The sequence below is a fragment of the Mustela nivalis genome, assembly GCF_964662115.1.
Source record: "Mustela nivalis genome assembly, chromosome: 9".
Classification (NCBI taxonomy): Eukaryota; Metazoa; Chordata; class Mammalia; order Carnivora; family Mustelidae; genus Mustela; species Mustela nivalis.
In genome coordinates, this window is record NC_139028.1 from 56,574,961 (window position 1) to 56,592,926 (window position 17,966).

Consider the following 17,966-nt stretch of genomic DNA (forward strand, 5'->3'; position numbering starts at 1 on the left):
ATTTAATCATGACATGTAGTTAGAGATTTTCTGTGCATATTCTACTAGTGGTGTATGGGAACTGAGTTCATGTATGAATAAATTAGTGAGTGTCATTATTGGTTTGGGGATTGTGACCAAACTATTATGGAAAGAATGCATTTCATGAATTAATTTTAATCAATTAGTTCTATGTCAGTTCTTTATTTAAGTGTGAAAGTTATTTTTTCTTCTCCCATTAGTATATAAACTAAAACTATTAACTAGTATTTGTATACTTACAATATATTCATCATGATCTATGAAGATGAAGAGACTCCAATTTATTTCTACTATGGAATTTGCCACACTGGAGTAGAGAGAGAGAGAGAGAGGAGATGAGATCCTAACTTGTCGAAGGCAGAGATTTATTTTATTCATCTCCATATGCTTGTGCCTAATACACTACCTAGCTTACATAGCAAGTTCATTAAATATTTATTGAAATGAATAATTTGTTTTCATCTCAATGTATCTGAGGAGTTAATAGCCTGAAGTGGTTAATAAGTAAGTATAAATGGTTTTCACTCTTGTTTCAGTTGTTTCTCTATGGTTGACTGTGTACCCCCGTATTACTCTGTGAGTTCAACTGCAGTTATACTTCCATTGTTTACCCCAGTTCTCAATATGATAGCACACTCATATCTCATGGGCCATCTAAGTCGTACAAACTTCCTTATTGCCATTTATTTCTGGAAGATGCTAGTAGTTTTCTCATCAGATACTACTATATATTTTAGCTTTTTTGTGCTGTCTGCTAGGTGTTTGCCACTGTCACTCTTCCTCTTTATTCTGGAGGTGACTTAGGAGACAAACTCCATTCCTTGCATCTTTATTTTTAGATAGATAGATGCTAGATAGAGAGATAGATAGATGCAGATTGACCCTCTGTATTTCTGAGTTAACGTTTTACGATCTCGGTACCTTGAGTCTATAGTGTTCTCCCACCTCTCTGAGACTCAGATTTCATTCGTCTGCTAGAAAGGGCATCCAGATGCCATGTTCTCCCCTCTATCCTTACTCTTGCAATTTCCTTCCAAACACTGGGCTTCAAGGTGATTTTTGCCAATAATTACCAAGGGATTGGAAGCAGGCCTAGTACTACAATCTAAGATTGGTAGCGTCTGCTGCGTCATCCTTTTCACAGATTCAATTCAGTCAACAATTATTTATAGGCTGTTTACTGTGTGCCAGACACTCTGATTCTCATGAGCAAACCATGTCAAAAACCTTCTCTTGTGGAACTTATATTCTCATGAAGGGAGGTAGATATTACATAATAGATAATTATAGATAAGAAATCATAGCTAAGATAAATAGAAAAGAAATAATAGATAGTAAAATAGGTGATGTATTTGTGGTGATAAGGGCTTTGATTAAAATAAATCAGAAAAGAGGGCTATAGTGTATGGGAGTGGAAGTAATCAAGGACATTATCTTTCATCAGGGGATGTTTGAGTAGTTGACACCACTAAAGAAGTGAGAATGAGAGCCAAAGGAGTATCTGGAGGGCAAACTTACCAGGCAGTGACACAGGAACAAAGGCCTGACCATGTTTAGATTAATCTAACGAGATATGGTTGGGACTATTTGATGTCCTAGAGCAGCCGCTGCCCATCTGTATAGTTGGCTATACTTCTTTATTTTTTAAATCTTAGAATCACAGACCCTCAGTTTAATTATAAAACTTCTCAACTGTGAAGTAATATTTTATCTCTTTTTAAAGATTTTATTTATTTATTTGAGAGCAATAGAGAGCATGAGCAGGGCAGAGGAGCAGAGGAAGAGGAAGAAGAAGACTCTCTGCTGAGCAGGGAGCCTGATGAGAGATTCAATCCCTGAGACCATGCCCTGAGTGGAAGGCAGACACGTTAGGGACCAAGCTGCCTGGAGCCTCTTACCTCTTATCTTAACCACTAGGATTAATTTTCATATAATTAAGCTTGAAATGATTCTTAATAGATAGTAAAGCAAGGTCTCCATTTGGATTATAGAATCAAAATGTTCTATGACTACTTAGATGTAGGGTAAGAATAATAGAATAGAAATAAATTTTGGATTAAGTTTCATATTCTCATTTTCTTTGAGATTTTTACATATAATAGAAGATTAAACATTTTCTTAACATGAGATAATTCTTTCAAAAAAGGGTCTAAGGGATCTTGGAAGTATAGCACATACTGAAGAAAAAGATATGATGACATTTTATAAAATTCTCAGAACACTGAAAGATAATTCATGTTGAAAATGTATTCCTATTTTGAATCAGGCCAGAGTGTTACTGTGTGACTTTAACAAAGCATTTGTATTACCTCATTCTCAGTTTAGAATGAGGAACATGGGTGAGGATTGGGAGGGTAATGTCACCAGATTCACTTGGTGGTAGAAGGAACTTAAGAGTATAACGACATGATAGATGCTTATGAAAGATATAAATGATTTTTACTTAAAAATGTAAAATAATTTATAAATAAAGGAATTTATAGAGCCTGGCTCATGGATATTTCTTCCTTATATTTAAAATTTAAGGAAGCTAAAAATTAACTTGATATATACTATCAAAATTCAAGTGGCATTTTGGCAAGTTGTTAGTCATTTTCTATTGTTTGTTGTCATTACCCATACAGATCAAAATCCAAAGTAGGTTACTTGTCTGAATTATCTAATGTAAATGTCCATAACTCTGCCGTAATTGACTCAGCCATTCCATGTAATTTTTACAAATGCATTTTCTTAATTTTATATTTTTTAAGACAAATCTAATCAAGAAACCAGGGGACTGATGCTGTTGATTCTTATTATTTCAGTTATTTACCAATATGATCTATAAATCAGTATAAACAAAACCACACCATAAAATCTTCACCAACTAACCAGAGAGGGGGACACCAGTAGATTAAAGAAAGTTGCAGCCTGAGGGGTGGTGTACCAGCTCTGCTTCCAACTGAGGCCACCTTCCCACGCAATGGAGAAGAGACAGTCAGAGAAATACCCACTGTAGGCTAAATTGGGACAAAATCAGAACTTTGAGAAAAAGTTTTGAAGATACACATACATTCACCTTATGCGTCTGAGTAAAATACATAAACGTTTTCATATCACACACAAAGCTGGAGACAAAACTCCTCAGCTCACAGATTTCATGTCCTGCCCACCGCCCCACCCCCACCCCATGGATTGGAAGCAGCCTCGGCCATACTCACATAGCTGCCTTGCTCTGCACATAATCCACGTGTCAGCAAACAATGGATCATTTACTCAAATTAAAAGTCAGTAAATAACAGAAAACAAAACAACCCCCCCCCCGAGATTATGCACAGTAAATCCTACTGCTCAAAAGTGTTTATTAAGAGGCCACTCTGGCTTTAAATATTTTGAACCTTTTCTGATGGAAGGTTCTCCAAATTATTTTGTTTACATGAACTCCAATAAATACCAAATAAATTTATTTATATATTTCATAACAAAACACTCTACTGAACATACCTTTTAGAAAAAATAAAATAAAAAGAAATGCCAGAAAATGTAATATGCCTAAATCACCATCTCAGTTCAACCAATATTGTCTTTTAGATTCTTACTTTCCAATAGGTATTTGATGCATATTTATATAGTTGCAGTTTATGCTCTTTCTGAATTTTGACTTCCTTAACTTTGTATCATAGATATTTTTATGAAATGGCACAAAGCAACACTTTTAATGCATTCATTATATTCCACAAAAAAGATATACTATAATTTATTTAACTGTTCCTGTATTGCTGAGCATTTAGGTAACATTATCATGTCAAACACTATGATAAATAAGTCTGTGATAAGCATATATGTATATTCATATATATTTATTCATATCTGAATTTCTTGGGCTTACTATATAAAACGATTTAAAAAATTCTGCAGCTTATAATGAATAATGATACATAATTTCTCTCAAATAAGGTTCAGTGTACTTTACCACCAACATTATAAGGAAGTTTTAGTGTTATCCTGTCCCAACTGACATGTTAATTAAAAATTATATTTCTGATTTCTTAAGCAAAGGATATTGTATATAACATAGCATTTTCATTATTATCTGAGTCATCATTTGTAATTTCAATAATATAATAAGCTACAAAATAGCAGTGCCTTCCAAAGTATATTAGGATGGGATCACCAATGTTACACATTTCACATTTTATCTGTTCTACATAGTTATTCTGTCTTTCCCAACTATCTGCTCTCACTTTTATCCTGCTGTCAGCTTTGTTTTCACCTTCTATCTTCCAGTGTACCACAGAGTAAAACCAGATCACTAAACTCCTTAAAATATCCAACATGTGCAATGTATACTAACTGTATGCCAGGCACCGGTAGTCTTTTCTCTGTTTCTCAATTTAATCTTTATATGAGGAAAGTATTATCATACCTATTTTTCAATACAGTTTCAGTGAGAGGTGCCTGGGTGGCTTATTCGGTTGCATTTGGCTCAGGCCATGATCTCAGGGGTCATTAGATCAAGCCCCAAGCCCTGGGTGAACACCAAATTCAGTGGGGCATCTACTTGAAGATTCTCTCCCTCTGCCCCTCCCCATGCTCATGCTTGCTCGCTCTCTCTCTCTTTCTCAAATAAATAAATCTTCTTAAAAAAAATTTCAGTGAAACTATATAGTTTGTGGTAAATTCGAAGTACAGGATATGAGATTTAATAAATGAATTGTGTGATTTTACATCTCTACATACTTTTTTTTCCCCCACTCCTTTTCTTTGTTTCTCTCTTTGCCCTTCCAACTTTCCTCTCTTTCTCTTTCCTCTCTTCATCCATTTCCTACTCTTTACCTTGTTTTGGGGTATTGCCTTGTTCTCAGACTTTCCAAATTGCTGGCTTTCTGGAGGTTCACCATATCGATGTAAAGCACTATCACATCTGCTTGCAATGAACAGCACTGTGAATGACCCAGGACCCACACCTCTGACCTCTGGCTTTCAGGCAGTGTCCCCTCATTCTTTGAAAAATTATATCTTAAAACTTTGTATTTGTTGTTTCTTCTTCTTTGATTTAATATAATGATTTTATTTTTTGCCAAAGCGATATATGCTTATGGGAAAAACTGAAATTAGAGATAAGCTAAACGAGGGAATGACAAATGTTGCATAACTCAAATTACTACCTTAAAGATAAAAATTTTTCTACAGTTTTTTTATTCTTGTTTTCTTGCTTTATTTTTATGGAATGATGATTCAGTTAGCTTTCTAATCTGTGTCCTCATACTTAACAAATGATTTTTGATCATATTTCTTTAACACTAATATCTACTGATAATGCTAAAATACTCTAGTAAGTTAAAAAAAAAAAAGTATCTGGGTAGGCCTTAATTATCCACCTACACTGGGATTTGTAAAACCAATAGTAACTGTGTGTGTGTGGTTTCCTTTGACCTGCTTACACCAAGCTAGATTGAGAGGAATGCCTGTGTGTTGTTCTTTCCTACTATAACCCCCACGCAGATATACTGGGAAATTCAAGCACTTTTTTTCTCTTTATTTACTTTATATGTCTGGACATTGGTCTTTCCAATTTCTTAAAAATTGATTTGAGGACTAATTCTTAAGCATGTCAATTTATCAAGTCCCTAAGCTGGGACAAATATTTTAGTTCTACTCAGTACATAGTTTTCTCATTTCCCTTTCAGGTCAGGAGATAAATCCATCTCTTAATATTTCATAAATGCCAGGAGTTAGTTAACAGTGCTGAGATAGCATTAAACTAATCTCTTTGGTTCTTGACACAGCCTTTATTTTATCCTTTACCTGAGAAGATATCACCATTTGCAGACCATATTTATATTTCACCAGGAGCACTGCAAATCGTGATTACTTTAAAAATACAGTGTTCTGGAAAGAAGTCTTAACAGTCACTATGGGACAATCTTCAGAAAGCCAAATGTTTTGAACTCATAAATTCTCATTTGGTAAATAGAGACTAGTACTAGGAAATAAGTTAGGTAATTAAGCTATACATTTTTTGCCATTTGGGTCTACATTTTTTTTTTTTTTTTTTTTTTGTACTGAAGGTTAGTACGCTGATGTCCTTCCTAATTAGGGAGCTGACAGCACAAAGCAACTCTTGGGAATTTTATTCTTAGCTAAATGTGCCAATTTTGAACGACGCATCAAGTGACCTGATTTTTGACATAGAAGATACTTGTTATCTGCTTGTTTTCCTTTTGAGTTTAACAGTTGCTTTATGGGGTATCCTATAAACCCAGCTATGCCTTTAAGGGTCCCCCTCTTGTTTATTCTCTTCTTTTTTTTCCACATCTCTCATACTCTTTGTTTGTCCCTTACCCCCTTCTAAAACATGGTGCTAGACACTCTCATCTGGGTTATATCACTTCCATCATGGCAACCAGAATGACTCAAATTCATATAAATTCATTAAAGGAGAATGGGGCTAGCCAAGATTTTGGCTTTTGCACTCTTCTTATGGACAAATTTTTGATTGAGAGGGTATGACTACATACAACTGAGGGTATGACTCAGACAACTGGATGCATTTGATACCTTAGTTTTGAGAAATAGTACATTGGCTTGACTTGCTCCCGTGGCGATATAATGACCAGAAAACATAGTTCATCTTTTAAGGTCATTCTAGACTTTAGTAAATCAGCAAACTTCAAATGAAGTGAATTTATTACTTTCTTAATTCCAAAATCTACAAAGGGAGAGAATGAATGGAGCTTTTGTTCTATATTCTTACCTAGGTGACAGATCCTGAACCACATTCTTACCTAGGTGACAGATCCTGACATTATAGAGAGTCAGTTTTCACCCCACTCTTTTTTGCTTTCTCGAGATAGAGAGAGAGGTTCTAGTTCTCTAAATTTTTTAGAGATTGTTCTTTTTACCGCTGCAAAGGCTGACAAAGCAGAACAGCAGCCCGGAAGCTGGAAGCAACATGGGGGTTCAGTGGCCACTGGGGTAGATAATCTCTAAAGCCCTTCCTCAGTTTTATTGGATTAGAGTGTTTTTGATGTTCCTAGCATATACAAAGTGATGAAGAAATAGTTTCTTTTTTCACCTTCCATTTCCCATCAAAATGCTTTCCATTTCCCCACCAAAAACAAACAAAAAAAAAGTTGCATTAATTTTTGATTCGGTGTTAGTAAATCAAACTTAATTTTGAAAGATAACCAAAGAATGCTTGGATACTCTCAGGATGGGGACTAAGTACTCTTTTTGCATTCTATTCTGGCCAGCTGAGTGCGACACATAGCACTTCCTTTATAATGGAAAAGTCTGATTTAAAGTCTAATGAAAGGAGGCCTCCATTTATATTCTATGAAAATACATGATAACCAGCTTTCTAATACATGGATGAAAGATCTGTCAAACCCCTTATCTTGGATCATTTGTTGCTGTACTGCTATTGTGCCGTTTACGCTCAACCTTCTTTTAAAAAAATTACTTCTGAAAAGGAATGTGGTTTCATGCCTTAAATTCAGTATAAAATTAGATAATATGGGAGAAGATGTCTTGGGTGACTTCTCTTAAATTAATACGTTTAAAAAAACAATTAAAATGATAATATTCTTCAAGTTAATTGTCCCAGACACCCATTAATAATAGGAACCTACATTATTGCTATACACATTCATTAACTGTGGGGATTTTAAAGCACTGAAGTACCAAAAATGAACCCTACTGTGACTATAAATTAAAACTAACTTAATATAGTACTATACCTGGCATTAATAAAAATAAAATTGATTACTTTTCTTCTGTCATCAAAAGTCAGTTTCTCTAAAATACGTGATTATATTTTAAAAAAAGACCAACCTTAAAATCAGGAATCTTGTTGTTTTGGTCTTGGCTGCATCATTCACTGATTAAGCAGCTTAAACAAGTCAATTCACTTCCCTAAGATATCCAGCCACTTACCTCTGAAAAGAGAATTTTGGAGTAGATTGATATATATGCTTTTTTTAAGCTTGAAAAATTGGTAATGTGTAAACATACACCCTTACTTTTAAATTTCAGACACAAGGTGGCACTCTTAGTAGTGATTTTAATATAATTCACAGATAAAACCAGGAGAATTTCAAGATCTGTATATCTAAAGAAAATATTTAAATATATAAGATACTGCAGAATACACACATGCACGCGCATGCATGCGCACGCGCAATCAGACATATGCCGCCTTTGGTTGATTACTATAACTTAACATCTGGATGGATTCTGAATAGTCCAGTCTGCCAATGGTTCGCTTGACACCAAGATGATTGATTGTTTTTTTTTTTTTTCATTTTCATGAGAATATTAAAGTGTTGGGTAGGCAGTCAAGACATATTTGCAAAAAATGTGTGCGAGATAAAGATTGAGAATGGTATGATTTCAATATAAATAGAAACTCTTGAACAAGATATATCAATTTTATAGGATGAAAGGGAAGGTGTTGAAACGTGGGTAACTTGTATAAATAAGAGTTTGCTATTAAATTTAGAAGAATGCATGCTGGCATGCCGACAATTTCCAAATGATAGTAAAGGCACAAATTTTAGAAAACTGAAAAGGGGTAATCTAATCTCTAGATCGTTTTTGCCCAGATCTTCCAAACTCTTCCTGCTACTTCCTCAAACACTCTCCATAGATGCTGAGGACTAAAGCATGTTCTGTGGTTAAACCAATGTCCTGATTTAATAGACTATTATAGTAGTAAACATGTTTTCCCTAAAAGCTGACTTATTCTCCCTTTGTTTGTTATGATGGTTTTCAAATTAAATCGTTCATAATAGGTTCAAATGCACTTCCTCCTTTTCAATGTTTTTCCAAATCCAGGTAGGATTAATCTCTCCTAAATAATTTATAAAATTCTTATACTCAAAAAATACTGGAGATTTTAGCAATCTCCTCAGCTACTACTTTCATCTTATAGAAGAGAAAACAGCTCCAGAGAGAAAACACAAGGATGCTGTGGAGAAATTTTTTTTCCTTTCTTTTCTTCTAGTTTTTTTGGTTGCCCTAATAATGAAATTGACATAAAACAGATTAGCAGGAGAAAAACAGATTTTAATTTCATATATATGGGAGCTCACACCAATATAGGAGACTCCCTGAAGTGACCAAAGAAGGCAGCTTTTTATTCCTTTGAAATAACAAAACAAGTATTTGTGAAGAATTGATGAAGGGGTTTGGGATTAGGGCAGCAAGCAAGTGGAAAAAATTAACAGTCTGTTTATACAGCCTCCTCAGCCCTGAATTACCTACCTCTGCCATTAAGATGTTTCCATCCTCCAGGGGCAGGCAGGGAAGCTTTCACATGGGGAATCTATCTCCTGCTTTCAGAGGGACAGAAGAGGGTCAGAGTGTCCTTGCACTGGTTATTTCCTAAGTAACTTTAATTCACAATAATCAAAAACTGTGTGGCTCAGTTGACTCTTGATTTCAGCTGAGATTATGATCTCAGGGTCTGGGATGGAGCCCAAAGTCAGGCTCCATGCTCAGCAGGGAGATTACTTGAGGATTCTCTTTCCCTCTCCCTCCCTCACTCTAGTTTTCTCTCTCAAATAAATAAATAAATCTTTAAAAAATAATAATCAATATGCCCAAATGGCTTATTTTGGGGTGGCCTAATCTGAACCCCATCAACAACATGAAGATCCACATCTGATCTGTTGGAAGGGCAGAAATTCACTTCTACTATTCTTTCTGCTGTGTACTATTATGTTTCAGATGACAGACAGTCCTTTCTATCTGGAATCCAAATCTCATCTACCTTCCTAAACTATAAATTCCTTTTAGAAAAAAAAGTCCATTTTTTTTCTCTCAAACTGTCTAGTCCAGTAGCTGATAATATGGAAATGCTCAAGGCATACATCTAAATAAATTAGTGACTAATCTAATGAACAATTATAATAAAACTAGTACTTCTTCCCTATTTATTTGTGCCCATCACAATGCTTTACTCCAGATAATTATGTATTATAATGTCTTTTCATACCTCTATAAAACTATCTGTAGTGAGAAGTGAAATTTAAAAAATATATATTTTATTATAAGCTACTCTGAAACAGCACTTACAAGTTCCTTTCAATCACTCAGTGGGTATCTCAATCTCAATTTAAACTGTTGCAACTGAACAGGTCGTAAAGCTGTGGCTCACACCATCCTTGACTTAACAGACACTGACTGAGTAATTCTTAGGAACGACTTTACCTGTAATTGTGATATGACTTCAGTCAATGATTCAGTCTTCTTCAGCCTATTTCTTACCTCATAGCAGTAATTACCACATACAGTCATTTTACTCCAAAATAGAGTGCTATGTAGGCAAGTCCTAGAAAAGTCGAAATCTAACACATATGTTATTTGGATAAATTTGAAATCCTATTGTTGTATTGGAGAAGACACTGGATAAGTCAGTGTATGATAGAAAAAAAGGTGATGTCCCATCTTTTTCCCAGGAGATGGTTTAGTGTCAGTAATAAGCAAATGCATATGTAATAGCATTGCCAGCCTTTGGAAATAATGCAAGGACACACATTTTAATAGCCTACATAATTCTAGATCTTGCTGCAACCTTATGAATGTAGAACCCTCACAAATCCCACTAAGTTTTCCCCTAAGTATTTATGGGGTTTCTGGGAAAAAGTTTAATGTGTTCTCATATTCTTCTCTGTCCTTCTTTTCTATGGCCTTCTATTTCTGAGATCCCCTGGGGTAAAAGTAGTCTCAGATCCCCATGCTAACTTTCCAGGGCCCTCAGCTACCAGTATCCAGTATGGCAGAGCAGTTGTCTATGCTAAGGATTCAGTCTACAATGTAGTCAAGACTGCCCCTCGCTGTTTTTCCAGAATTGTGCACAGCACTTGGCATGAAATAGGTGCTTAAAAACATCTATATAAAGAAAAAAAGAGAGGTACCAAGCCTTTCCTGGAATTTGGAATGTATTGGAGCCTCATTATGGTCCGTGCAGAAACACAGAGATAGCTCTGTTCTCCCTTCACCATCTTACTGTCCAGTGGGGTTTCATAAGCTGACTTGCTTTTGCTACTGTGTCAGGGAGAGAGCCCCTGGTGAAAACAGTGCCTTAAGCTTCTGCAGGCAGATATTTCTTCAAGAAGACTGAAGGCAAATATCCTATTCCTTTCACTGGGTTCAGGAGAACATTCATTCTTTTCTCCTCCCTTCCACTCTGGAAGGACTACTTCCCCCTTCCAACCCTACTGAAATTCTCCACATGTACAGGGAAAAGAGAATGTAGTCATATAGCTCTTTCTAGTTTAGTAGATATGCCTAGATGTATCTAATTTCCTAACTGAATTAAAATGTTCATGGCTGCTTCAAATAGATATTTTGAAAGGGAAATTAAAATGTTAAATGGAAAATTAACAGAAATGACAATTTGGTTTATAAAGTTATGGGATGCAACTGTAACTGAACTCAAACAAAATTTATAATTTTGTATGTCTTAATAAAGTTATTACAGATAAATAAACTAAAATTCAACTTCTGAAACTGGGAAATGGAAACAAAATGAACCAAGATAGAAAAGTAGAAGTGTTAATAAAGATAAAAAATTAATATATTATAAAACTAAAGTAAAAAGTAAGAATGATAAAAGTAAATATATTTTGGTAAAATAAAAAAAATCAACAGAAGAATCAATAAGCATCTAGTAAGCCTGACACAGAAAATTTTAAAAAGCAAAAATATATAGTGTCAGGGGAAAAAAGCCTAACTGTAGATACAAGTGAGATTAAACAAAACTGTAAGAGAATTTTATTTCTATACATATGCAAATAAATTTGAAGTATATAAAATGGATGATTTTCTAGCAAAACATAAGTTATTGAAATTGGCCCAGTTACATAAAAATATCAAGAATATTACATTTAAAAATACTCTGGTGGTGGGTATTAAGGAGGGCACATATTGCATGGAGCACTGGGTGTGATGCATAAACAATGAATCTTAGAACACTGAAAAAATAAATTTTTTTAAAAAGTGCTTATGTTAACTATATCAAGTTAAAAAAAATAAATAAAAATACATGCTTTAAAAGTATTTTTGTTTAAATCCACAAAGCTGTTTTTTTTTTTTTTTAACTTCGAAGTGGAGAGTGTTTTTTAGTGTGCCCAGACACAGTGGTCATCAACAAATAGCAACACATTTAAGTGCATGTCTAATAATAAGCAAATTTAAATATAAGATACTTCTGTGGCCAAACACAAAGTGTGTTAAAAGACAATGACTTGCTAAAGGAAGAATGGAGTAGAGAGACTAGGACTTTATTGCATGTTTTTTTTCTATAAATTATTTTTTTATAAGGGTAAAGAACCAAATAGAAAAATGGGCAACATAAGTAAACCAGTAATTCAGAGAAGAAAAAACGAAATACACAGGGTGTGAAAATATGCTTAAACTCACTGCAAAACTCAGAGAAACACAAAGTTAAATAATGAGACATGCATATTTTGTTCATAAAATTTACCAGAAATTTTAAATGTTCATAATATCAGTGTTGACAAAGATCTGGGAAATGGCACTGTCGGGTATTAGTGAAAGCATAGATTGGTAAAAATATTTTGGAGGATAATTTGAAGACTCAATTAAAAACTGACATAATGCTCTTAATTTTTATGAATCTACCATAGAAATATCTCAGGCTGATAAATATATATGGGTAAGAAAGTCACTGTAGTGTGTAGTAATATTGAGATCAATGCAGAGATTAAATGCCATTCAATAAGTAAATGTCAGTTGAGTACATGTATATGTACTACACTCAAAAGATGCATGTGCAGGCACTTTGGATAACAGTGTGGAGATTCCTCAAGAAATTAAAAATAGAGCTTCCCTATGACCCTGCAATTGCACTACTGGGTATGTACCCCCAAAGATACAGATGTAGTGAAAAGAAGGGCCATCTGTACCCCAACGTTTATAGCAGCAATGGCCATGGTCGCCAAACTGTGGAAAGAACCAAGATGCCCTTCAACAGACAAATGGATAAGGAAGATGTGGTCCATATACACTATGGAGTATTATGCCTCTATCAGAAAGGGTGAAATAAGTCAAGCAGAGAGAGTCAATTATCATATGGTTTCACTTATTTGTGGAGCATAACAAATAGCATGGAGGATAAGGGGTGTTAGAGAGGAGAGGGAGTTGGGGTAAATTGGAAAGGGAGGTGAATCATGAGAGACTATGGACTCTGAAAAACAATCTGAAGGGTTTGAGGTGGTGGGGGGGTGGGAGGTTGGAGTACAAGGTGGTGGGTATTATAGAGGGCACAGATTGCATAGAGCACTGGTGTGGTGAAAAAATAATGAATATTGTTATGCTGAAAATAAATAAATTAATTTTAAAAATAAATAAATAAAAAGAAAGAAAGGATGAATACTCAACTTTCGTAGCAACATGGACAGGTCTGGAGGAGATTGTGCTGAGTGAAATAAGTCAAGCAGAGAGAGTCAATTATTATATGGTTCCACTTATTTGTGGAGCATAACAAATAACATGGAGGACATGGGGAGATGGAGAGGAGAAGGGAGCTGAGGGAAATTGGAACAGGAGGTGAACCATGAGAGACTATGGACTCTGAAAAACAACCTGGGGGTTTTGAAGGAGCGGGGGTGGGAGGTTGGAAGAACCAAGTGGTGGGTATAGGGGAGGACATGTATTGCATGGAATACTGGGTGTGGTGCAAAAACAATGAAAACTGTTATGCTGAAAAGAAATTTAAAAAATTATGATAAAAAAAGATGCAAGTTATATTTTATTTTGAAAAACTCAACTGGGAACTACATATGACAAAATTCCATTTAAAAGTATATATGTATGTGTATGAAATTATCTCTATAAAACACACAAAGGCTGATACATGCTTGAAAATCAAAGTTATAAGTTTATGTTATAGCATCAAACTGTTAATAATAATTATTTCTGAAAATTGTAATGAGAAGGAAGGATGTGGGAAAGTGCTTCACTTTAGACTTTATATACTTAAAAAAATAATAAGTGACAGGATAGCAGGTGGTTTATAAAACATTTCTCTTGTGAATTTCCACAGTTTTCAAATGAAAAAAAAAAAATCAAGTCATGGTTTTTAAATGTTCTAATGAAGATATTGAAACCCAAGTATTTCCTAGGGTCACTTAGAGGAGATGCAATAAATGCTGTCTGGTCAAGGGAGAACTATGTCTTCAAGTAGAGACTTGGCTATTATGACTCTTACGAGGAAAAGCAAGTACAAGTAAGATCCTTTAAAGAGTGACCACATAGGATCTAAACTTCTTTTGGGGAATATAGTATGTCTCTCTTAAGCTTGATTTCCCTGTTGTCTATTTCACATCTGTGTCATTCCCATACATAAATTGCCCTTTTTTGAAGCATGAAAGGACATTGTCTAATGCACAGTCTTTCAAACTTTGTGACATTTTCCTGGGCTATAGAATCTGTTTAGTGGGTCTTGACTACCATATCTTAGAAAATAAAATTAGGTCAGAACAGTGAATGTAATGTGTACTAACTTGGGCTTTAGATGCATGGATGTGTATACTAGGTTGATATGTAACATGTGTTTCTTACTGTGAGTCAATGACAAAATTCTCGAAAGCCATTGGTCTGAAAACAAATAGAAATAGAAATAACTAATGGTGTCACTTGCAGATGCTTCTGCAGTTCATAGGATCTATAAATTTCTTTGAGAGGTGTCCAGGTCAGGAGTTCAAGTCAGCAAATAGCAGTTTCATTGTTTGGATTTCCACTATTATAACGAGATGCTTTTAGATGCTGAAGGCTTTGTTTCTTTCTTTTTTTTTTCCATCTTGTGAGGACTACTTTAAAACTGCATATATTTTTTTAAAGGGCTTATACTTTAATGTTGTGCCTTTCAAACTAATGTACATGGTACATTGTGAGGCGTTTCTCAAAACCATGAAATAAACAATTTTATAGTAAAACAAGCATGGTCATATCGTGAAAGAATACAAAAGTCATTTGGATTTGTAAACTGATATGCAAGACTGCAAAGTTCTTTCTCTCTTGTAGTGATTACTGCAGGTGCTGTGCTTTGAAATCCTAAGGGCACCCATTCACCTCTCCTGCCTGAGGACCACTTCAGTGGAGAAGCCCTACTATAAGCCATCTTAAACCAGACCTACATCTTAAACCAGACCTACAATTAGTAAGTAATACCTTCTTAGTGATTCACTGACATCCAATTGAGAATGGAAAGAGGTCATTAAATGGGAATGGTGAAGGTAATAAGTACTGGCTATACTGGGAAATTTTGTTTGCAAGGAACAAAGATTCAGGCAGATCAACTCAAATACTGGCTACTTATTATAAACACAGAAATAACAACAATAATAGGAATATCATGAGAAAACAAACAAACAAAAGTTGGCTCCATAGCTTGAAACTGACCCTCACTGACACTTTAACTGTCATTTTAGATCCAAGGAAGCAAGTGATCATGATATTTATTGTGGCCTCTAAAGCAAAGGTGACATCATTCTGTTTCTCTTCTACTCTAAGCTACCAACCACCTATCTGATCTCTGGTTATATTTTGGGGATATTGATTGGTTGTATCTTCTGTACAAAATGTCTTTCATAGTCTCTGCTGTTTCATGTCTCTATTGTCTGCTTATTTTTTTTTTAAGATTTTATTTATTTATTTGGCAGATCACAAGTAGGCAAAGAGGTAGGCAGGCAGAGAGAAAGGAGGAAGCAGGCTCCCTGTGAACAGAGAGCTGGATTCAGGGCTTGATCTCAGGACTCTGGGATCATGACCTGACCTGAAGGCAGAGGCTTTAACCCACTGAGCCACCCAGGCCCCCTGCCTGCCTATTTCTAATAATGACTTGTTCTCTGTCCATCCTCAGTTCATAGTCCCAAAGAGTGTTTCTAACTGGTCTGGCTAATAAAGGTGCTTCCTGACACCAATTGAGCATAGCAGTTAGTGATACAGATCCTTTTTTTTTTTAAAGATTTTATTTATTTATTTGACAGACAAATCACAAGTAGGCAGAGAGGCAGGCAGAGAGAGAGGAAGGGAAGCAGGCTCCCTGCTGAGCAGAGAGCCTGACTCGGGGCTCAATCCCAGGACCCTGGGATCATGACCTGGGCTGAAGGCAGAGGCCCAACCCACTGAGCCACCCAGGTGCCCCCCTTTTTTTTTTTATCATCAATTCTTTTAATTTAAATTTTCAGTTACTTTTACATTTAGAGAAGAATCACAAAGATAGTTCAAAGAGTTCCCCCATACAGTCTTGTTCCAGCTTCCCCTAATGCTGACATCTTAAAGCATAGTAGAGCTGAGTACTGGAATGTGACCTGAGGCACTTATTTACTCTTGTGTGCCTATTCTCTTCATCTATAAAACAATATCTACCTTTTTTTCTAAGATTTTATTTATTTGACAGAGAGAGATCACAAGTAGAGAGAGAGAGAGAGAGAGAGAGAGGAGGAAGCAGGCTCCCACCTAGCAGAGAGCCTGATGTGGGACCCAATCCCAGGACCCTGAGATCATGACCTGAGCTGAAGGCAGAGGCTTAACCCACTGAGCCACGCAGGCAGCCCCTAAAACAAGATCTATCTTACAGAATGTTTGACGAGTTGATGCATGCTAAGTACTTAGAAATAAGTCTCTAACTCATAGTTAGCTCTTAGTAAATGTTAGTTAGGTACTCAAGTAGAGTTTTTGCAGCAGCCCTTCTCAGTTCACTAGATAACTTACAAGTACAGCCCGTATGGTGGGCTGCAATATCCAGAACATTATTCCCTAAATTCATATGAATTAGTATTGACAATATGCAAAGCACTATTAGAAAGCTTCCATACTTGTAGGGAAGTAAAGAAAACAAACAAGTGAATTTATGAATGACCAAAGTATTTTCAGAGTGGTAAGCACAATGAAGAAAAGAGGGAAGAAGATTGGTGCTTGAGTTGGTAGATAGGATCTATTGAGGATGTAACATTAGAGCTGAGATATAAATGACAGAAGGACTTGTTATCAGACCATTGGTGTGTGGGAGGAGATCATTTTAAGCAGGAGGAATAGTCTCTAAAATAGGAACGGAAAGAAAGTCGTGTGCCCAAAGAAGAATGAGCTGAGAAGAGTGGTGAATGATAAAGTGAGAAGAAGAGTTAAGGTTTCAACAATGTAGGGTCTTATAATCATTTTAAGGAATTTGCTTTTGTTACAAATACAGATTATATTCTATTGGATGATGTTATGTCAAGGTCATGGTTGAGGAGATTGTATGATTTGTGTTCTATTTTTAAAAGATGTGGTTGCAAAGATTATAGGTGCAAAGAAGTGGAGTCAAGACACTGTTGGACAGGTATTACAGTAGTATGGGAGAAAGATGATGATTTCTTTGGATAGGGTAGATGGAGAACATTGAGAACAATTAAGAATAGTGGTTAACTTTTCAATATATTTTGGACTGGGCAGGATTTGCTGTTAGAGTAGATGGAAGTATAAGATAAAGAGAGAAAAGAAGTGTAGGAGTTAAAGACAATTCCTAGATATTTGGTTTATGTAACTGAGTATATGGTTCTGCCATTTAATGGAATGGAAACACCAGAGGAGAAAAAATTGGGGGTGGATATTCCAGAGAGTAGAGATACAGAAGTGATGTATGTGTGTGTTAAGTTTGAAATGGCTATTAGATACCTAAGTGGAAATGTCAAAGAGAGAGGCAGTTGAACATGTGGAGCTTGAGCTTATCTGTAAAATCAGAACTAAATATATTATACTAATTATATTATATTATTTCTCTAGTGGCTTTACATATAGCATCAGTAGTCAGTAGAAGAGATAACCTATAGAGATGGTGGAATTGGGCTAAGGATGACACTGAGGCCCAGGCTCAGAAGCCTTTCAATATTCAGAAATCAAGCAAAGGAGAAATAGCCAACAAATGAGACTGAGGCTAGGTCAATGGGAAGGAT

The 17,966-nt window shown here is 35.5% G+C and overlaps 1 long non-coding RNA gene across 1 annotated transcript in view; it reads left to right on the forward strand.

Moving 5' to 3' along the window:
* LOC309873624 overlaps window positions 1-17,966 on the forward strand; it is a 754,649-nt gene that overhangs the window by 616,990 nt on the left and 119,693 nt on the right. The window contains exon 3 of the long non-coding RNA XR_014316436.1: window positions 15,055-15,190. This is a non-coding gene — a long non-coding RNA (uncharacterized lncRNA). The remainder of the gene's footprint in view (window positions 1-15,054; window positions 15,191-17,966) is intronic.